This window comes from Myotis davidii, unplaced genomic scaffold (assembly GCF_000327345.1).
Source record: "Myotis davidii unplaced genomic scaffold, ASM32734v1 scaffold238, whole genome shotgun sequence".
Lineage (NCBI taxonomy): Eukaryota > Metazoa > Chordata > Mammalia > Chiroptera > Vespertilionidae > Myotis > Myotis davidii.
In genome coordinates this window covers 2,855,113-2,878,106 of record NW_006293779.1, presented here as the reverse complement: position 1 = coordinate 2,878,106, position 22,994 = coordinate 2,855,113, and the positions used below count along the sequence as shown (strand labels likewise).

Genomic DNA, 22,994 nt, shown 5'->3' with positions numbered 1-22,994 from the left:
ATGTAGGAAAAGGGTCCCCTTGAAGTCTCCAACAAGTTGGTGACAAAAGGGAAGATACTAGGTGAGGTGAGAGGGGAGCGAAACCTGGCCGGAGTTGGAGGTTCAGCTCCATCATTTGTTAGCGGGGTGACCTTAGGCAAGTAGCCTCATCTAGAAGATAGGGAGACTCCTAGGGTTGCCCAGGATTTCTGTAAGAAGGCTAATTAAATGCCGGGACCATAACATGTTTTGTTAGTAGACTGCTAGCAGCCCTAACTGGTTTGGCTCAGTGAATAGAGTGACGGCCTGCGGACTGAAAGGTCCCAGGCTCAATTCTGGTCAAGGGCATGTACCTTGTTTGCAGGCACATCCCCAGTAGGGAGTGTGCAGGAGGCAGCTGATCGATGTTTCTCTCTCATTGATGTTTCTAACTCTCTATCCCTCTCCCTTCCTCTCTATAAAAAATCAATAAAATATATATATTTTTAAAAAGAATGCTGAGAAATACTGGCTGTTCCTGCTTGAACTCCAAGGGGACTAGTTAGTACCATGTAAACCAAGCATGTCAAACTCAAAGGCTAACCCAGCCAAATACTGTGTAAATGAGGCGGTCCGTGGGCCACACGTTTGACATACTTGATGTAAACTGCGACTGTCCTTAAAGCTCACATTTCTCAAAGGAGCAAGGAACACACACATCCTTTAATGCAGCTGCTAGAGGAACCAAGAGAAAAAGCATTTTCCATGTTATTCGCTTTTCCACCAGGCTTGAGGGACACGACCCCCTTCTAGATCTTGCCACCTCTCAAGAGGAAAGACCCATATCTCTTTCTTTTTGAGTTTTGAGAATTTCTGTTACTGTACTATAGGGACCAACTTAACCCTCCTTTTGTCCGGTCCTCTCCTATCAGCCAGGGTACACTGTGCCTGGTGTGGCGGGTGAGGGGATGTGAGACAGGGAGTTGTTTTCCGGAGCGGTTCTGACCGTGGTCAGCTGGTATAAGCATTACTTCCCAGCCATGAGCCACCTGTCCTCCAAGTTCAGGAACCAGGCAGGTAATAGCCCCAGAGGCTGACTGTGGGCAAAGCTTGGCACCTTGGTCAGCCTGAAATTCCCAACTGAGACATTTGTGCCAAGGAGGCTACACTGCTCCTCAGATCCCTCCCAGGGACCTAGGGGAGGAGAGGACGTCTTGCCTTGTGGGTTCGTGTCCCTGGGCTGCCATAAAACCACCACAAACTGGCTGGCTAATAACAACAGGAACCTAATCTCCCACAGTTCTAGAGGCTAGAGGTTCAAAGTCAAGGTGTCCCACACAGCCGTGCACCCTCTGATGGCTCCTGGCGTTCCTTGGCTTGTGGTGGTACAATGTCAGGGTCTCTCGCTGTCTTCATATGGCCTTCCTCTCTGTGTGTCTGTCTCATCTTCCTCCCCTCTCCTTTATAAGGACCTTATCATTTATTTTAGGGTTCACCCTTGAGATCCTGCACTTAAATCTGCAAAGACCCTATTTCCACATGAGGTCACCGGCTGTTAGGTCTTGGAGATACCTTTTGGGATAAAATTTAACTCATCACACTTGGTCTGGGGCTACTTTAAAACCCTGGCTTGTTAGCTTTGTGGCTTTAAAAATGCTAGAGAGGAGGGTTACAGAGGCAGGAAAGGGGAAAGGCTTGCAGGCCCAGGGTCAAGACAGTGGAAAATGATAAAAAGCAGAGGCAGGGGAATCTTGTGTCTGGAGAACCTTGCTCCCATCCTGCCCCAGTTCTCACCCCTTCCCTCTTTGCAGCACCCCAGACTCTTCTTTTCCAGATGAGGCATGAATGAGCCCTCTCCTTCCTGAAACATCCAGTGGAGCTGGCGAGAGCACACGCAAGAACCCGGCGGCCCAGGAGCTCAGCCAGCCCGTCCTAGAAACAGACATCTGTCTGTGCCTCTGTCTGCCGAGCCCCTGGCCCTCACTGCGATGGGAGAATGTGACGCCTTGTCCCTGCACAGTCCTTCTGTTACTCAGAAGTAGCTTAGCGCAGGTTGCTGGGATGGAATGGGTAAAGGTTATAAGCCGGAAGCTTGGAGTGTTTGGGGTGTTTTCCCAGTACCTATTTCCAGGCCCCCAGTAGAACTGAACATACACCTGATTCCAAGGAGGGAGGAAGAGGTTGTGGCTAAAGGGCAGGCTCTGGAGTCAGACTGTCTGGAGTCAGCACTACCTCCTGGCCACTTGCAACTTCAGAGGCAGCAGAAATGGGCTTAACAGCTCTGAGCCTCAGTCTTCTCATCTGTAAAATGGGAATGGTGAATGTACCTGCCTCACACAGTTACAAGACTTGAATGAAGTGAGGCATGGAAAACACAGTGCCTACCACAGGGCAGCTGCTGTAATTAAAGGAAAAATAATCATAATGGTGTTGATTAGAAAAATAATAAAAGACCCCAGTTGCCTTGTTCAACAAAGTACTCCAAGGAGCAAAGTTTTTGGAGCTTAAAAAGGGGTCGGCATGTGAATCACGTCAGTCCCACAGCCACAGAAGTGCTGACAAGGCACCAGGCTCCACTCCTTTTTGGTCTTCTTGGTTTGCAAGCGTGCTCCCCTCCTGTCTGAGAACTAGCATTCCAGCTGGGAGATAAACACAATGGACTCGGAGGTGGGCATTGTTCTCCAGCAGCCTGGCCCCAGCCCAGCTGGGGAGAGCATTTCCTTTCCAGCATTCCAAACGGCGACTGTCCCAAAAGATGATTAAAAATCAGCTTGCAGTGGCAGCCGAGTAAAAGGCGCTGAGCTCTGAGTGTGGGGCAGGCAGGGCATCCTGGGTTATCACAACATGAGGAACTGTATTTAAAGGGCCAGAAGGTTGAGAACCGCTTGAGGAATGGGGGGGTGGAGGACAATCGTCAGATTGGTAGCTGTCAGCTTTGAATGGTGTTCGTGCATCTGGACGACTTGCTGGTGATGGGGCTCAGGAAGGCTCTCCAAAGCCAATTCCCAGGTGCCTGGAGGTATGGCTGAAGCAACTCGCCCTTCCCTTTGTTTTACCCTGCAACTCCATCAAGATTCCAGAAAGCCTTGGTTTAAACGGTTTCTCAACATGGGCCTGTGACGTGCGTCATATCTCACTCCCCCTTCCATCACTGGAAAAATTGAGAAGCAGAGAAACAAAGCACGTGACACAGTGTCGCCAGGATCCAGGGTCCAGAACCTCCCAGATGTGTGCAGCTGTGTGTGGACAGCCCGACACAGTCTCTGTGGCCAGTCGGAGGATGACTCAGGACTAGGCCAGAAGTAAGGAATCAGGATGTGATTTACTTCCATCCCTGGGACCCTCCAGGGACAAGGCTGCTGGAGAAGATCAGAGCCGCGTAGGCGGATAACTGGCTGTGCCAATCTCCACCAGGTCAGAAGGTGGCCAGCAAGGCATCTGAATCTGGTCAAGGTGAAGTTTTCCTTCTCATCTACCTTTTTAAAATTGTTATATTTTTATTGATTTCAGGGAGAGGAAGGGGAGGGAGAGAGAGACAGAAACATCAATGATGAGAATCATTGATTGGCTGCCTCCTGCATGCTCCCTACTGGGAACTGAGCCTGCAACCCAGGCATGTGCCCTGACTGGGAATTGAACTGGGACCTCCTGGTTTATAGATCAACTAGAGGCCCGGTGCACGAATTCATGCATGGGTGGGTCCCTTGGGGTGGCCTGTGGAAATTGGGCCCCAGCTCACACCCCAGCCTCGCAGCCCTGTAGCCCTGCCTGGCAACCCACCTTGGCCTGGCTGCCCTCTCACCTGCTCCACCATCCCACCTTGGTCCCACTCTCATCGGGGGCCCATCAGGGCTGGCAGTGCCTCCACCGCTGCCCGCTGCCAGTGCCAGCGTCAGGTCGCTGATGCTCGCCATGTTCCATGCCATCCCCTGGTGGTCAGCGCACATCATAGTGAGCGGTCAAACTCCCCATCAAAAGACCACCCGAGAGGAAAATTTGCATATTATGCTTTTATTATATAGGACTAGAGGCCTGATGCATGAAAATTCGTGCAAGAGTAGGCCTTATGCCACAACCGGTTTGGCTCCGTGGATAGAGCATTGGCCTGCAGACTGAAAGGTCCCAGGTTCGATTCTGGTCAAGGGCATGTACCTGGGTTGTGGGCACATCCCCAGTAGGAGATGTGCAGGAGGCAGCTGATTGATGTTTCTCTCTCATTGATGTTTCTAACTCTCTATCTCTCTCCCTTCCTCTCTGTAAAAAATCAATAAAATATATTTTTTTAAAAAAGAGTAGGCCTTCCTTCCCCCAGCTGCCAGCACCGGCTTTCCTCTGGCCCCAGCTTCATCAGGAAGGACGTCCAGAATGACATCTGGAAGACATCTGGTCTAATTAGCATATTACCCTTTTATTATTATAGATACTCAATCATTGAGTCACACTGGCCAGACCTCATCTACCTTTTAAATGTCACTCTTACCAGTTACTCCTCCTAGTGAGGGGTAGTCCACAGTGGGACATAGACTAATCCTGTCTCCTCCACCTCCACTCCCACCCCACAGGGTCAGAACAGAAGCTGCCAAGTTCGCACAATGCGGCCCTGCCCCTATGGCCACATTTGATTGGTCCAGATGCAGAACTTGACCCAAGACAGGGATCAAGTTAAGAGAGGACTTGTTTTCTCTTCAGGTGTTCCAATAACAGGTAAAACTCAGAAGCTGTGACAGCCATCTTCTGCCGTGTATATTGGGAACAAAGAAAGCCTCTCGTGAGAACAAAGTCAAATCATACTGAACTCGAATCCCAGCTCCACTACTTACTGGCTGTGTGTCTTTGGGCAAATTACTTAGTCTCTCTGAGTCTATAGCACAGGGTGGCTGAGAGGTTTAAATGAGATGATATTTACCAGGAGCCAAACACTAAGAGGTGATCAATATATGGTTATCCTCCCTTCCCCTTCCTTCCATTGATTCCAATATGAAGCAAGATCTGGGCAGCCAGGGTAATGTGGTCCTAATCCGCTGTCTACATACAAGCTGGGATCTTAATAGAGCCCAAATATATTTACGATTTATTTTACCACGTGATTTATTTTACCATGAGAGCAGATTCATGTGAAAGTTTTAATGTGATTCAAGTGCGGAACCGCTTATTGAGGACCACAAAGTTGAATCCAATGAAACTTACACTCTCCCAATAGCTGCACGTCACACACACACACACACACACACACACACACACACACATACACACACACACGGCAGCTGGCAGAGCCCATGCCCCGGATAACGTGATGGGGCATTGCCAGCACTGGGGCTTCACTGGTCAATGAGGACCCCTTTGTCTGGGGTCAGGGAGGACTTGTGTCACCCGACTTCTGCTACAGTGGGTCCTGTCATGGGCTAGGTCTTAGCACTGCATGTTTTCTTTGCAGTCTTATTTATTCCTCAGACAAACCTGTGGATCAGGTGCCGTTAGTATCTCCACTTTATAGGTGAGAAAGTTAATGCTCAGGGAGGTCAAGAGACTTGTCCAAGGTCATACTGCTGCTCAGTGGTTGGGCCAGGACCCTGACCTAGGACTCTATGAGCCTAGAGGCCTCGAGTCACCATTTCTACACAACTTCCATACTGAAACTGGAAAAAAACAAAACCTTAGTAATCAGTCCTCTAGACTCAGCAGCATGGCATCACCTGGGAGGTTATTAGAAATGCAGAGTCTCAGGCCCTTCACTTTTCACAAGAGCCCGTGCTATTTTGTATGCACCTTCACGTCTGAGAAGTCCAGCTCTAGGTTAGATGTGGTCTGATTACTAGTCTCCAGCATGTTAATAGGAAAGGAAAGTTTCATGGTCAAATGAGTTTAGGAAAGAGCAAGTTGAACAAAGCCAAACTGGCTTCCCTGTTACTGGATCTCTGGGTGCCTTTAATAAGGTGATGTATATATTACAATGTGTTAATTGGGGGTGGAGTTTACAGTATTCCCTCAACTTATCTGACCTTAGAGACCTTTCTTTTTCTTTTTCTTCTTTTTTTTTAAGCAGCATGCAAAACTAGTGTACCAAATACTTACTAGTAGCTTTGGGGAATGACTGATTTAGACCAGCTGCCTGATAGCACAGCTGTTGTAAATGAGGTTGCGAGAAGTCGTTTTGCCCAAGGTGGCAGTCAGCTGGTGGCTGTGTGGGACTGCGTGTCAGGCCTGCAGACTTTGTATACTGTGTTCTTCCCAGGGTCTGGCTCTGGGAGGCCCAGAAATTTAACTTTGATCCTGGCCCATCGCCTCCCAGTTATGAGGAAATAACCATGCCCCGTGATCAAGCTCAGCAAGAGGAGGCTGGAGTCAAACAGGTTAATGAGCTCCGCTCCAGAGTCCAAACCACAGGCCAGAGATCACAGAGCTAACAAGTATCCAAGCAGAGGAGGGAACACAGGTGTGTCTGGTCCCAGTGCTCGGTCTCCCTCCTTCCCTGGAGGCAGAGAGCCTTCTAGCTTGGCAGCCACACCGGGGGCAGAGCGGAGATTGGGTGAAGGTTGAGTCCTGAAGAAGGAGTCAGTCCTCCTCCTGGCGAGCCGTCAACCGCAGGATTACAAAAAACAGTGAGTCACAATCCAACACTTGGGAGATAAAAAGGACAGCATGTGTGTGTGTGTGTGGCGGGCAGGGGGGAGGTGAGGGGCATTTCTGGATTTCTAAAAGGGGGCAGGGATTGAGGGGTGCCTACCACTGTCTGAGGCTCTCATATGTGAAGGGCCTTCTCTGGATCTCAAAGAGGCAAGTCTTTCAGTTGATGCCAGAGATTGGGTGGTTGGGTAGGATAAGGCCCATTTCTTGTGGCAAAACAGCCCTGCATCTGGGATTATCAGGGGCAGGACCAGTGAGAACCAGTGAGGTCATGGAGGCATCCTCTTCATCAGCCAAAAATCCCAACAAAAACCCTCAATGGTTCACCTCCTCTGGCTGCATCTGCCTGTCTTCCCTCTGGACCTTCTCCTGGTTTCCCTTTACTTGGACGTCCACGACTCTTTAGTGAGATCCTTGAACCCAGACTTGTAGGTACAGAGTGCATGCAAGTCAGTCCACTGAGCCACAGTTGCAGGAGAGCTTCTCTGGAGGAAGCAGGAAAGGAGACAGAGAAGTGCCCTCCCCAGTGCCAGGCACTGAGCTTGGCACTTAGCACGGTATCTCATCCAACAGAAAAATAGGCAAGCACTGTTTACGCCCCTTTCGTAGGTTAGGAAACGGAGTCACCGAGGGTCAAGGAGTGTGCCGGAGGTCACCAGGTGAGGGAACTGAGGAGTGAACCCTCAGGTTTTGTGCTGCACTGCGCTCTTGGGCAGGGAAGGTTTTAGTCCGAGGAAGCAGATGGAGGGAAAGGGAGTATCGGGGGGCAGTCCAGCTCTGGCCTTCCCACGCTCGGCCCCTCAGATCCACAGTGGAACCATCGAAGGCAGGACTCAGACATCCTAACTTAGTAAATCTGAATCCCTGGCTGGAACCCGTGTATTATCAGTTTGTTAAAGCTTGTCCGGTGATTCCAGTGAGGTCAAAGTTGAGAGCCAACCTCCTCACTTAAATGTATTTAAATTCTTTCAATGGTGTAAATGTTCAAGAAATACCAATCTTCTCCCTACCTGGCCCCTACCCCAAATTCAGCCCACTTTCTACTAGACAATGATGGACAGAGAAGATTATGAGCAAGGGTGGGATGGCGATTCCGACCATCCTTGAGACTTAAGGACAAGGCAGGACTTGGGGTACCCTGGGGGTGTTGCCTGTCCAGAGGGGTCCTGGGGAAGGACCCAGATGCCATGTTGACTAGGGAGAGGTGGCTGGTGGAGCAAGTGCGGGGAGGGCACTGGGGTGAGATCGCTGCTTCTGACCAGACAGGCAGCCCAGACTTGGTCCAGTCCATCCTACCAGGAAATGCCGATGGAGCCACCAGGTGGACAGTGGCACTTTGTCTTAAAGAGCCTGGCACGGTGCCCTCCAGGCAGGGACAGCTGAAAGGCAAGGTAAAGGCGCGCTTCCCCTCCTGCCTGGGCCTTTGCTGTATAAATAAACGATGATTAAAACCCTGGTATAAATATCCTAAACTGTTCACAGTGCTTGCTTCCAGCCCAGTGGGATTAGGGAGGACTTTCACTTCCTTGGTCATCTGTTTCTTTGATATTTAGCTTGTTCCTAACAACCATTGTACTACTTTTGTCATAAAAAAGAATGAATTTTTTAAATGCTAGTGTAAATATTTCAGAACACCATTTACCTGTGCACTCACATGGACTTTGGGGGAAAATCAGTCATTTGGAGGAAGATTTCCAAATCGCAGCAGCCCAGGCACAATTTGGTGCCCCTCCCTTATCTGAGCTGTTTTCAAGGACAGCTTCCTTCATCCTGGAGTTACCTTTCACTCTCCCAACAGGAAGCATTTTAGGTCTAATCAGCTCTTCTCTCCCTACTGTGGCTTTGCCATCACGAGCACCCCTGCCTTCTTCCCCACGCATGCCCAGGTGCTCTGTCAGCCACCAACACATCAGAGATCTCTTTTCACCCCTCGGCCCTCAATAGCAAGAAGAAACCTGCCCCAGGGTGTAGGGTTACTTACCCCCTTAGCAAATGGTAGCTCAGTGCAGGAGTAGTGGGAAGAGGCTCTGAAATATGAATGTGCTAGAGAAACATCATTGATTCGTGCCCGAAGCCAGGCTGTGCCCAGGTGTAACATAGCGAGGAGACAGCAACAGGGAGCATTTCAAAATGAGAAACTGTGAAAAGCAAAGCAGGGGCGGGCTAGGTGCACAGGGTCTGCCCTCTGGGAGGGGCTCACCCCGATCCTGCTGCTTTGCCCAGCCTGACACACCAGGCATGGGAGTGCTGAGCGGAGTATCACGTCACGTTAGCTTAAGGACAATCGTGGGAGCACTGGGCCTGCCATCCACTGAGTGGGCAGAGGTGCTGGAGGACATGGGTCTGCCTGAGTCACAGGTGAGCTTGAATCTAGTGCTTAACATACACACTTTTCACACAACATGGTCCCCAAATGTAAGACAGCCACCTCAATGCATGCTCACTCAAAGTCACAGCACCTGTCCCCACCCTGGTGGGGACACCAGCTGGTGGGACTTAATGAGAGAAAGTTTGTCAGTCTCCAGCATGGTAGCTTCTTTTTATTTTTTTAACATATTTTTATTGATTTCAGAAAGGAAGAGATAGAGTCATCAATGATGAGAGAGACTCATTGATCAGCTGCCTCCTGCACACCCCCTACTGGGGGTCGAGCCTGAAACCTGGGCATATGCCCTGACCAGGAATTGAACTGTGACCTCCTGGTTCAGAGGTCGAGTTCAACCACTGAGCCAAGTCAGCCTGGCCAGCACAGTACCTTTGGAAGGAGAGGTCAAGGTGATTTTGACCACGCACACTCCTTCCTTGTGCCCTGATTTTAAAGAAACTAACCCCTAAAGGTGGGATCCCAGCTCCTGCTTCACTGGCTGCCAGCATTCCTTTGTTCTCTTCCCATCCAGCTCCAGACTCTGGTCCCCAGCTTTTGACACCACTGCAGGCCTTTGCCGGGGATGGAAGGCCAGCTGCCCTGTCACAGGGGCTCCCTGAAGTATCTGGGTTGGATCAGAGGCCACCAGAATTTGGGGGATTCTTCCAATCCTGTAACGGCCACAAGGACTCGAGGGCCGGGTAGTTAATGGAAAAGGCGTCAGCTATCTCAGGGAACTCAGCTGGAAGGATTCGTGTTCGAGGGTGCCAACCCCTTCCTAGTCACAGGAATCTGAACTATGAAGACACTTGGATAGGGGACAAGGCCCTGGGCTCGGAGACAGATAAGTGTTTCTCTGGAAAAGGAATCTTGGCCTCCTGCAGACCTGGGAAGTGCCAGGGCTTAGCTCCTGCGTGAAGATTGCTGGTGCTGACAGCTGGGAGCCAGGGCTCTGGGGCAGCTCGCAGCACAAGAGCCCAGGAGCCGGAGGTCCTGGTGCGGGAGGAGCCCTTGCAGCGGTGAGCTCTGCGTTCTGCAGATACCCCACGCTGGCCCCTCTGAGGGCTCCCTTCTATGGTGTCAGAGCCATTTCCCAACCACCTGCCACAGTTATCAGCTCAGGCTGAGTGTTGCTGGAGTGCAGAGAGAGGGCAGAGGGAGAGAAGCAGCTGGGGGCTTCCACCCTGGCAGCTCAGCGGCCCAGAGGAGCTCAGAGAGTCATGGGACACTGTGCATTCACCACAGAGTTGTCTCCAGGCTGCCGTTCAGAGCGCACACTTGGGGTCTGGAAGGCTGAGACTCCCATCCCATGCCTGCTCGATTTAGGCTGAGCGCTGCGGGCAACTCACACGTGACTTCTCTGAGTCTCAGTCTTCTCACCTGCCAAGTGGGGATAATATGACCATCCTCACGAGGTTGTGGCAAGACTACACGAGAAAAGGACAAAAGGACAAAGGTGTGTCATAGAGCGAGAGCCTGCTGGGATAGGCTGGGCCACATGGTGTGGGGGCAGAGAAGGACAGGTGAGGACCCCAGACAATGGAGAGGATCTTTGCTTCCTTAATGATGTCTTCTGTTTGTTTCATTTCTAAAGAGACTTTGAGGATCGGAGAGGAGCTCCCTGTGAGGAGAGGAAGGATCTAGAACACAGGGTGGTGGTGTAGTGAAGAAGGCCAAGAGGAGCTGGGTCCCCTCCTCCTTAGTGACCATGGGGTCTACCTACATATTTTTTATTTCTCGAGTATCAGGCAAAGACTCCTAGTAATACAATAAACTGTTTCCTTACTTATAAAGTGAAGGGATTGGACAGGCTGCACTTCAAGCTCTGTCCAACTACAATTTGGTGTCTCTAGATACAAGGAGAAACACTCTACATATGCACACATACATGTACACATGCACATTCACATGGATGCACAGTTGCTCACACTGACATACATTCTATTCCATGGGTTCAAGTCAGAATAAGCTGGTCTTTGTGGAAAACCATGGGCTGAGTTCCAGTCTGGGCACACCCATGCTGCTGCTGTTAGGTCTTTCCCCGGGTGAGAAAAGGACCAAGGCCATGCGACCACTCTCCTATCTGGTCTCTGCATTATCCTTGTGGTGAGGGGAGCAGATGGGCCAAGGAAAATGCGGCAGAAAAGAAGAGTATGAGTATCCACCCTGAGGCAAGTCAGGAGGCAAGGGTGTGGGGACTTGGCTTTACCACACTCCCAGATGCGCCCAGAGAGGGCAGAATGCCAGGCTTAGCCCTGGAAGGCCCTGGAAGACTAGACAATGCTCAGGTCACACCTTCATGCTTTGGGTAAAACCAGGGAGACTCAGGATAACAGCCACAGTCATCTTCCATGGCTCTCCTGCTGCAGGACCATGCAAGGTCACTCCTGAGGATAGCAGCATTGAGTCATTAAGTGATTCATCCATTCACCGAACACCTATCTAAAGCAGACCTATATCCTGCTTTGGGGAAGTTCAGAGCTAACTTTTCTGCACAGCTGACTTCCCAGCAGGATGAAGGAGCCTTCTCCTAGCCTTTGAGCACGGTGTGAGTAGGCCTCCGTGTAGCAAACTCCATTGGAGGACTGAGCGTCCAGCCTGTGGGTTTTGAGTCTCCTTCAGTGCCTTGGAGTAGAGAAGCCCTCTTTGCCCGGTGCACCCCACACCTTGTCTCTACCTGTGCCTTCCCAAGCTGGTGCCAGGCTGGGTCACAGCACCCCAGCCTTAAATGGCACCCATGCTCCCAGCATCCATACCACAGGCCAGAACCAGACAGATGCTTCAGTACAGGCTTAATGAACAGCCCCACTGTAGGAACACGGAAGGGGGTGGTAATTCTGGTGTGGGGAATGGAGGAAAGCTTCATCAGTAGAAAGAGATGAACTAGCACTGAGAGATGGCTAGAGTATTGACAAAAGCCTGAGGGACTATTGTCAGCCAAGACTTGGAGGCAAGAATAAATGAAGGCTGGAAACATTTTTGGTAGATACGTCATCACATGGCCCCCTGACTCAGAGCCAATCACTTCCCTGTACATGGTTGAAGAAACATGAATTTTGGAATCTAAAAGATTTGATCACATACTAACCATGTGATCTTAATTAAATCATTTAACCCCTCTAAGCTTCCATTTTTTTTCATCTTACTACCTACATTAGCCATCTCACAGGGTCCTCTGAGCTTCAGATGTGTTATCATGTGACACAGCTCACCAGTGCCTACTTAGCACACAGTAGGCAGTAGGTAATGTCTCCTCCTATTTCACCTTCCCTACAATGCCAAGAAGCTGCTCTGCTCCCCCATCTACACCATGATCCTTAGGAGACTGGTGGATTACTGAGCTTCCCAATTCCTCAGAGGCAAGCAGCGCAGAGGGAGAAACTAGCTATGGGCTAGGTTGGCATCACATGTACACATGATTTCCCCCAATAAAAAGTGCCTTCAGAAGGCATCAGGAGAGGAAGCTTCCGAGGAGAGCCAAGGGTGGAGCTGGGAACCGACAGGAAGAGGGGGAAAAGGGAGAGAAGAGGGAGGGCCATGTTGTTTTTCATTTGCACAACTTCTAGTTCTTTCATTGCCATTGACATGACAAAGCCAAACTTCTTGGCTCGGGCTTGATTTTTTTTCTGCTCTTTATAAAAATCCCAGAGTGAAGAATGTATCTCCTTTAGAACTGTCTGTCAGCCCAGTCCTTTCTATCTGTGAGGGTCTAGCTCAGAGCTAGTCTGCTTTGCCAAGGTCAAAGACTGAGGACATTGGCTCGGGCAGTGCACACTTGGGAAATGGAATGCTGCAGAGGGTCAGGCATGAAGGCTTTCTCCTGGTGGAGAGTGAGCTTTCTAGATGCCTTTCCTGTCAGTCTTTTAAATTCCTGTCCTCCTTCACACTTGTGCGTGTGTATGTGTGTGCGCGTGCGCGCGCATGTGCGCGTACAGGTGCATGCCTGCATGCTGTGTCCGCTGTAGGGCCGCATTCTTAACTGGGAAGCATGTCTATGTCTGTTTGCAGCTAGAATTGCAAGAATCACATGAAATGGAGATATTAGGCAATTATTCCAGTTCTTCAGGTTTTAAACTACTTCTACCTAATATAACCAGATAAGGAAGGTTGGAGTAGGTGGTTCATTCTGCTCAAATTGCTCACATAATAACCTTGATTTTCCCATTCACTCTGGGTGTACGAGACAACATTTATCATTAATATCAGCCGGGTCAAAGAACACAGGTATTAAATAAACCTTGTAAATAAAGATAGACGTTCCCAGCCCAGTCTCTTCACAGGTGGTGTGTTTAGTCATGTATTCAACAGACATTTTTCAAGCAACAAATATTTATTTTGGCAGACACTGTGCTAGGTGTTGGGGATACAATGATAAGTAAGCAAACATGGGTCCTTGCCCAGGTAAAGTGTTTATTTTGGTAAGAAAAAGAGGCAACAATAACTAAATGAACAAATATGATGCTTGGAAATTATAGCAAGGGTCAGAAAGAGTAAAAGCTTTTCTATGCTTTTTGTAAACAAGTTTTGATAACTGTCTGTGAAATTAATTGACACCTGTGTGTGAAGTCAGAGTGCCTGTGATGATACTTGGTGATTCACCTGGTCATCACCACTAGCCTCTGCCAAGGCCAAGGGCTCGCCTCAGGCTAACTTAAATCAACAGGTTTGCAGGGAAAACCATTGGCTCTGGCACGAGAATCCCTGAGCCCAGAGCCCAAATAACTGAATGAGCAAGTCACTTTAGTCTTTTTTTTAAATAATCTATACAATGGGCATCATATCAACCCTACCAAACCCAAGGGTTCTTGTGAGGATCAAGGAGATCATGGGTGAAAGTGCTCTGCAAACCATAAAACTCTAGATAAAGGAAGTGGTGTTGGTAAAATTTCTCCACAAAGAAGTTTAGTAAATCCAGGAGGGAAGGGAATGGGATTTACTAAAGGGGAGAGGGAGAGGAAAGAAGAGGAGTCGAGAGGAGGTGGGATGAGAAGAGGGAAAGGGGAGGAGAGGAGTGATAAGGATTGTCCTGCCATTATCCTATTTAACACCCACAACAACCCTATAGAACAGGGGTCCTCAAACTATGGCCCGCGGGCCACATGCAAATACAAATATTGTATTTGTTCCCGTTTTGTTTTTTTACTTCAAAATAAGATATGTGCAGTGTGCATTGGAATTCGTTCATAGTTTTTTGTTTAAACTATAGTCTGGCCCTCCAATGGTCTGAGGGACAGTGAACTGGCCCCCTGTTTAAAAAGTTTGAGGACCCCTGCTATAGAAGTCTCATCCTCATCTACAGATGAGTAAACTGAGGTACAGAAAAGCTAAGAAAGGCACATTGCTAATCCGTTGGGAGCTGTGTTTGATCTGCCCGCGTCCAAAGCTCTGCTCTTTATCACAAAGCCATAGCTAGACCAATGGAGGGGAGACGCCAGCCTCTCTTCTTTATGTTTTAACTTGAGACTTTGAGTCCCAAATTGGGCTTTCCAGGGAAATGCACAGGTGATTCTAGTTACAGGAAGAATGTGACAAAAACAAACAACTTCAGAAAATCTAGAGATTATTGACCAATGCTGTTTTTTATGGATTAAAAAAGGCTCTGTAAAGTTCAGGTGGCTTGCCCAAAGCCAATGACTGATTTGTGACAGCATCAGAGAAAAGAAAAAAGGAAGAATAGGTTGTTTTTCAAACTGTGCATGCTTCTCACTAGTGGGCAATTAAAACAAAGTCATTGGTGAGTTATAACCAGAAGTTTTAAAAAATAAAATAGAGTAGGGTAGAAAATAGAGTACCTCATAAAGGGAAGTACTGCTTCATGATACTTTTCAGTTCCCTGTGTACAAAGCCTGAACGAAAAATCCCTGTGGGCCATAGTCAAAACCTCTGAGTCTCCCAGGCTGGAGAATGAGCATGGAGGAGGAAGAGACCCATGGGACTGACAGGATGTTTGAGCAAAATCCAAGATTTACTCCTCTGATTCAAGCAAAACAGCTCTAAAATAACCACAAGGCCTATTTATAGCCTGTGCCAAAATTACTTTTCCTTCATCTCTGGCGTTGACCAGGAGGGCTCCTCCACAGCGCACTGCTCCGAGGGAGATGACAGGGGCCCAGAAAAGCCGTCCTGCAGGAAGGAGGCCAGGGGCCAGACTTTTATATAAACCCCCAAGCTGTTTCCCTCGCCTTACTTCCTCTGCCTGCCTGGGGATACGAGCAGGGCCTCGGAAACAGGGAACAGCATCCTTCACAACAGGATGTAGCAGGGGGACCACACACTGCTCTCTGAGTCAGGCCACCAGAGAGCCAGGCTCTGGCCCACTGAGTCACTGCAGGGCACCTTAACCCTTCAGGGAACAGGAGCTGACACAGCTGAGGGCCTGAAGGGAGGATGCAGGGGAGCTTTCCAACCTGTGACCCTATGGACAGGCCTTCCACAGCCTTGGGGCCCAGGTTTCTGCACCTTCACCTACACCTGGAGCCCACCCAGTACCCAGAAGTTGGCGGTGGAGAATGGACATCATTTCAAGGATTCCTCCCATGTCAGAGGCATGGTTTGGGCTCATACACGTGTGTGTGTGTGTGTGTGTGTGTGTGTGTGTATGTGTGTGTGTAATGGGGGAGGATGTGGGTGTAGAAGAAACTAGAATAATCAGGAACCTCATCCCTGGACCATGGGAGGGGTTGGTGAAGGCCTCCAGTGTTGGTTACAGAAGGGCCAACCTCTATCTTTCATATGTGCAGGGATCAGGGTGTATATGGGTATGAGGAGTGGGAGCAGAGTGAGAGTAAAACTATTCATGACACCAAGGAAAACTTTCAACCTTGATAATGGATTATAACTAAAGAGTCAACCAAGTGAGAATAGGAAAAGTAAAAATTGAACACTACAGTCAATTTCATGAGCTATTCAACATTCAGGTCTAATTTCCATATAGATCGGTGTTGATTATGCTTGTCATTAAATTTCATGTGAGACTGACTTTGTTGTCGCTTTATTTGATGGCATGAAGCTCTGCTGATAGGTGGTCAACCTTCATTGAGTGTTGATCCTGATACGGAGCTGCAGTGCTCACAACTTAAAACATTCCTAAGGGAACCCTGAGAACTGGTTCCAATCTCTGCCCAGAAATTGCCTCCTTGGGAGAGAAGTGCCTGCTCGGGGCACGTGGCCAGTGAGAGGTACAGCCAAATGCCTGAGTGTGCTGACGCCCAACCCCTAATCTGCAAGGCTGGGCTGTTCACAGTCCCCCTGTCTACACCCCAGATTCTGGTGGGAAGGACTCCTAGGAAACAGATTCCTGGGAGAGATTCAGGGCGGCTCTGAAGGAGGCCAAGACTGTCTTGCAGCTGGAGACACAAGAATATCTTAAAAGACGGTATCCAATGAGAGAGACACACTTGACTTCTAATCCCAGGTTTTCTCTTAAAAAACATGTGTAACCTTGGCCAAGTCACTTAATCTTTCTTGAGCTTCATTTTTCACATCTAAAAAGGAGATCATTGTACCTGCCTACTGGACTGTGAGGATTAATTGAGAACAGTGAGCAAAAGCTCCTAGCCCAGGGCTAGTAGAGTAATCTCAGTACTGGCACTTTCCCTCTTTGTAAAGCTGGCATTGATTTAGAGCTGACCCTCAGGGAAGGAAGACCCAGAGCTGTCAATGTTCAGGGTGGTCTCCTAGTAGCTAGTGCTCCTAACTCAATGAGTTCTAAGACTCCTCTTCCTTCTAGCATGGCCTGGGGGGAGCTCGTAGGCCCCGCAGGCAGAGAGCTGCTGCCATGGCTGCAAAGCAATTGTGGCTTGGAAAGAATCTCTGGCATGTGTCATGTGTCCTCCACAAGCCATGATCCATGGTGTGTTGGAAAAGTGCTTTGTTCCGGGACCAAGAGGTCAGTTTGTGGGAGGGTCGCCCATAAGTCTGCATGCTGGGCAGCTAACCCGTCCCCAGAGCCATCTGCTCTGGATCACAGATCCAGCCAGAGAGACTGGGTGGCTTGTGTCTGAACTTAGAGAGGGCTGCTAACAGGAGGGGGGGGGGGGCAAGGCCAAGGATTGGTGAGGAGGGGCCATGGAGTGGTTTGCCTACCTGGGTGACCAGTAGAGACAAGGGTTGGTTTGGGACACCTCAAGAACCAAGTTTTCTCAGCTCAGTCACCCAACTTCATTAGGACCCATGCAAGTCATGTCCTTTCCTTGGGTCCAACTTTCCTTATTGGTGAAATGAAGGAGTTGGACAATCTCTAAGTTCTCTTCTAGCTTTGCTATTTTTAGGCCATAAATTCCTAGTTTCTTACAAGGCCCACAGTTCTCCTATGAACAGAAGCCATAGTTAAGCAAGTTGAAGTGGATGGGATGGAGTGCAGAATGGGAAAGGGGGTGGAGAAGACAAGAAGTAAATGCAGAAGGTTTAATTTTCCCAGTCGGATGGCTGGTATGTGCAATGTCATTTTCTTTATTTTTCTGCCATCAGATTTATTTTGTATCTCAAGCCCCTATTCTGGCGGATGCAGAAAAACTAGTGTAGTTACTTCCAGGCGAATCAGTCACTTAAGTCATTTTCTCAATCATTTTACTTCTCAGCTCTATCAAATTCAGGATTTTCACTTTCATTCCCCTTCACCCCATCTGTGGAGAGAGGGAAGCTGTGCCTCTGCTCAATCTGCCCTGAGTCCTCCGTTGAGATGTTACGTGTCCCTGTTTGGTCTTCACAGTTATCCAAGAATCTTTATATCTGTGGGCTGATCAAGGTCTGATGAGTGTGGGGACTTTACCCGGCCTTCGCTTTCCCAAAACTCTCGTAGGGTGTTTGGTCAGTAGATGTTTGAGCCAATGGCTGGGATCTGAGATCTCCACAGCCTTGACCCAACCAGGCTTGAGGAAGATCTGTGTGGGATTCCTAAATCCATGGGGCGTGAAGGGAGAAATGTATTGACACCATCCTGAAATCAAAATGGGTAAGATAAACATGGAGGCTTTCTTTAAAGTAGAACAGGCCATGATGAGCTGCTACAGAGCCTTTCTCCATCTACCTTGGGAAGAAGACATTTCTTCCCTCCTCAACACATCCTTATTGGGTCTCTTCTATGGGATCCAGGCACTGTGCTGGGCACTGGGGGCATGGTGATGAATGAGACAGATACTGGCCTGCCTTCCCAGAGCTTGTAAGAGCTACAGACAATGAAACAAAGAACAATGAAGAATGATGGATATTGTGACCCACGCGGGGAAGCACATGGGTGTCTAGGAGCACTTGGTGGGAGAGAAGTGGTTAAGGTTATTCAAGGAAGACTTCCTGGGAAAGGTGAAATTTAAGGGGAGACTGGTGTTTTAAGCCAAGAAAACAACAGATATGAATGATAAATCCCCTGCTGAGAGATGTTGATGGTTGGAGCACAGAGGGCAACAGGACAGAGGAAGATGAGGCTTGAGAGGTAAGAGGTGAATGAGTGCACCTGGTTTGAGGGCATCAACTAAGTACTCACTTCCTCACTCCCTTCCAGTCTTAAATCCTGAGTGCAGATTCTAACCTTTTTCATGCTTCATAACATCTAGCATGGAGCTGTGCATACAGTAATTGCTCAATTAATACTTGTGAAGTCATTGACCAAGGATAGGGGTCAATGCAAAGTTAAGGACCTAGTTCTACATACAGACCTTTAGAAAATTAAAGCATGCACTTCCAATCACATGACCTGTAAGTTTATGGCCCTGTAGTTGCATTTTAAAAACTAAAACAAAATACTTGTTAAAAACTAATGGGAATGTGTAAAATCAGCACTGGCAAGTCTCCATTGGCAGGCAGGGAAACCTGGCTTCTTGAAGGCTGCCTGGCTCCATGGCTGAAATATGCCGCGAGCAGAGATCCAGAGGTGAAAAGTCATTTGCTTCTGGGAGCAAGAAATGAACTCCAACCCAAGGTGGCAGGTTTCCGCTCTCTAGGGCAAAATGACATTGTGAGCCTCAAAGTGTTAAGGATTGCCAGCTCACAAACACATTCATTGCAATGGGAATTCAGAAGAGGCAGCCAGTCCTAGCTGGGGTCGTTGGGGGGAGGTGTAGGATGCCAGCTTTCTCCTAAGGCTGGGCCTCAGCCAGGTCAGAGGAGCCCAAGGCCTCCCAGAACCCATCCTTTCTCTCTTTCAGAAGCCCACTGGCCCCCCAAGTCTTGTCTCTTCCAGCCACCCTCATCTGCCTGGGCCTTACCACTCAGCTGTCCATGCCTCCTCGGTATACGTTTGCTTTCACCTCTACGCACACACAGGCCATGTTCAAGCCAAGCATTTGCTCCTATACCAAACCCTCAGTCAGTTAGTTTCTCAGCAATTTAGATATGCTAAATGCAGAAAGTCTGGTTTTCTGGTTAAACAATATCCTCAGATATTTTCTCTTCTTACCCCAGATCTCCTCTCCAGGCCTTTCTTCCCAGCCCTCGTGCCCTTCATTGTTTGATTTAGGAGTTGAATGAGTTTTCTAGAAACACACCACAGAAATAAATTCCTCAGAGGCAATGCAATAAATTATCTGAGATATGCATGAGTGATGGAGCCTTTTGGTAGGAGACTCTGAAGAATGCTAATCATGGAAAAACACATTTCAAGCGGCCAAATTTTACAGGGAGCAATTAGTATTAAATGAGACCATGTCAGAGGCACCAGGGCATTGGAAACGAGCTGCCCTGCCTCCTTTTGTCAGTTGGGTTTTCTAAATGGAACAGAATGATATGTAACCAAAATACTGGAAGACCATTTCTTTGCTAAGGAGACCCAGCCAACAAACACAGTGGAAAAATAGGAGATAGCTCTCTCTCTCTCTGGGAGTTTATTTTTCAATCTTCCGTTAGAGGACAGAACCTAGAGTCTTGAAAAGCTCTAGGAGTCAAAACAATCAGTAAGAAAAGTTCTTTGACTCCCCCGAGCTGAGTGCAGATAAAAATGCCACTTTTAAAGAAAGAAGGGAAACTGGAATTGTTAGGTTAATTGTTTGTGTTTGCGAACCATCTGTCCTGTGTTAAGAAAAGGATTTTTTTTATATATATAAAATAAAAGTCTGTGTTGTCATCTAAATGATTGGTTTGTGCCCTCGTGGGGAGTCTAAAGAGGAAACTATTTGGGTTTAAAAAATGGGAAAAATTAGTCACTAGTGATTCACAGAGACTATAAATATGCGGCTATGTTGTCCACTTATGTGTGATCCAGCTGGGATAAGCTGTTTGGAAGGAAGCAGGAAGATGCACAAACAGCCCGAAAGGCAGCCGAGGCCCTGCTTCAGGTGTGGTGGAGTGACCAAGCATCCCCTCAGAGCCTCCCCTCAGAGCCTCTCTGTCTCAGTACTCAGTCCTGCCTGCAACAGCCAGTAGCTGCCTCTGTTAACTTGCGTTTGTCCTAAGCCACAGAGAGCTACCCTTGCCAAGTCACACTGGACTGATAGTGGCAGAGAATCCGCATCTCCCAGGAGCAGCCCTCAACCAGTGATGGAGAGGAATGTGTGATGTAGCCCAGCATCCTCACCCCTGGGGCGGAAGGGAGCAGGGGCTCTACACCTTTCCCAGAATTTCCCCATAGGGTTCTGCTCTGCTCACCTACAGGAGTAACTGCTTAATATCACACCCTTTATTAGCTGCCCCGCCCCTGCCCCACTTCCTCCTTCCCCTATCTGTGTTTCCTGCACTTGCCATAAAAACACCTTGCCCTTGAATACTTGCCTCAGGGTGTGCTTCTGGGGGAACCCAAGCTGAGACACTGAGCTACATTTTTTTTCCTCCCTGGGGCCTAATGAGTCTTGTTATTATTAACTTCCTTTGCCCCTCTTTCCCTGTACAGCATTCTCAGCCGTTCCTCTCCCCACAAGCCTCAGCCCTTCACCTGCCTACACAATTCTTCCTGCCAGAACCCTTCCTGCTTCCCCAGCTGAGTAGGTGCAGGACTAAGTCACCAGTAGGTTGGAGTGGACCTGGGTCTGGGTGGCTTCCTATTGGTCATGCCCTCACCCTGGGCCTTAATACTCTGCAAGTATTCAAATCAGGTGCTGTGGGGTCAAATTCCAATAGCAGATTGATAGCACCCTGACGATCCACTCCTGGATCTGACCGTAAGTGTCCACCTCATTGTCCATTCTACCAGGAGTGGAGCCCATAGGGGTGGTCAGGGCTAGTAGGAGAAAGAACACTGCCATTCTGGGGTGCCCAGTTAATATGTTCTAGGCTCTGTTCAGGTGTAGTCTTCTAGCAATTGGTAACAAGTAAATAGGATTCTCATCAGATTTTTAAAACTAACAATTTTATCCACAATAAAATTTCAGAAAACATAAAAAGAAATGAAAGAAAAATACCACCCATATTCCTACCATCCAGAAACTACCTGAGATACTAGTTTTTCTCCTCCTGTCCCTTGATTCTTGTGTAACTAGTAGAAATCACACTGGCTTCCTTTTCCACTCAGTATTAAAGTAGGAGAATTTCTCGCATGTCACTTCATACTTTGAAAACATTAGGACAGAATGCTTGTCTCTTGCACATTCTACATGTGGAGAGAGAACACCCACTCCATTCCCATGGGACGGGCACTTTGGGGAAGACTTCTTTTAGCATTGCTGATTGATCGGTGAGATCAAGGAAAGAGCAGAAGGGGAACTGTCTCTTTCTTGTCTCTTTTCCTGAGTTTTAAAATCAAGAAGTAACTATAAACTTGTATTTTTTAGATAAAATATACCAAATAATCATCTAAGAGAGTTGAAAACAGTTGCTTCTGGAAAGAAAGAAGTCTTATTGAACTGCTTGCCTCTTTAATCCTTATATAACTTTAGTGAAAAATGAAACAACTTCATTGAAGGGGGATGAGACATGATTTATTGACCTAACAGTAAACACAGGTTTTGTTATAAACTTTGTAAACATCATTTTTAATGGCTCCGCATTATCCCATTGTGTGGCTATACTACATTTTGTTTATCTATCTTCCTGTTATTGTACATGCCATCTGCTTCCCAATTGTATTTAGATACTACTGTGATGAGCAACCCTGTGCATAAAGCTTTATTTTGTTGTGGTAATTTTGAGATTTTCTTTGTAAGAAAATGAGAGTGCTCACAGGATATACAAGTGCGCATTTCCCCCATACTCTAACCAGCTTTGATTAAATTTATTTTTAAGTCTCAATTAAGTAATGAGTGAAATTATTTCCAATTTTCAACAGTTGATTAATGAGCTCAGAGACCTCCTGCCTGCCCCGGAGTGTACAAGGTTAAGAAGTGGTGGAGCTGGATTCTAAGCCCAGTCCGTCTGCCTGCCAAATCCTCATCTCAGTAGAAAGGCCTGGTGGAGAGCAGTTGTCAGAGGAGCTGGGTCCTAAGTCCAACCTTTTCATTGACCAGGTAGTACTCTTTTAGTCTAGATTTCCTTGTCTGTAAAATAGGAGTGCCTCATTAGCCCATCCCCTTCACAGAGCTATAAGGACCAAACGAGATAATGAATATCAACACTCTTGGGAAAATCTAGAAAATTCCGTTTGATTATAGACTTCAAAAGGGCATGGACCCGGCATTCCATTTCCTCTCAAATATATATCTGGATTTCGTATTTATTTAGCATTCATTTATGGCAATTATTATAGGTTAAATGCTTTAGATGTATTATCTCCTTTAATCCTCCTAACAGCCCAATGGGTTCGGTATGGTTGTTTCTGTTTTTGAGATGAAAAATTGAGGCTACATCCCACAGCCTGGAAATGGTAGAGATGAGCTTGAACAAGGTGATCTGACTCTAGAGCTTGGGCTCTTATTGTTTTAAAGTGTAGTTTTTATTACTCTTCAGACATGATGAGGCCAACAGATTAGGAGATGATTTCTACTGAAAATAGAGTTTGTTACAGTTCTCAAGAGAAGGGGGCACTCCATGGCACACAGCCACTAGGGCAGTGGTTCTCAACCTTCCTAATGCCGCGACCCTTTAATACAGTTCCTCATGTTGTGGTGCCCCCCAATTTCATTATTACAAATTGAACATAATTAAAGCAGAGTGATTAATCACAAAAACAATATGTAATTATATGTGT

At 47.9% G+C, this 22,994-nt stretch overlaps 1 long non-coding RNA gene across 1 annotated transcript; it reads left to right on the top strand.

The window, feature by feature from the left end:
* The first annotated feature begins 6,293 nt into the window (after positions 1–6,293).
* On the top strand, positions 6,294–22,315 carry LOC107183717. The gene is made up of 2 exons (XR_001514523.1): positions 6,294–6,557; positions 22,137–22,315. It is a non-coding gene; the product is annotated as an uncharacterized LOC107183717 (long non-coding RNA).
* The last annotated feature ends 679 nt before the right edge of the window (positions 22,316–22,994 follow it).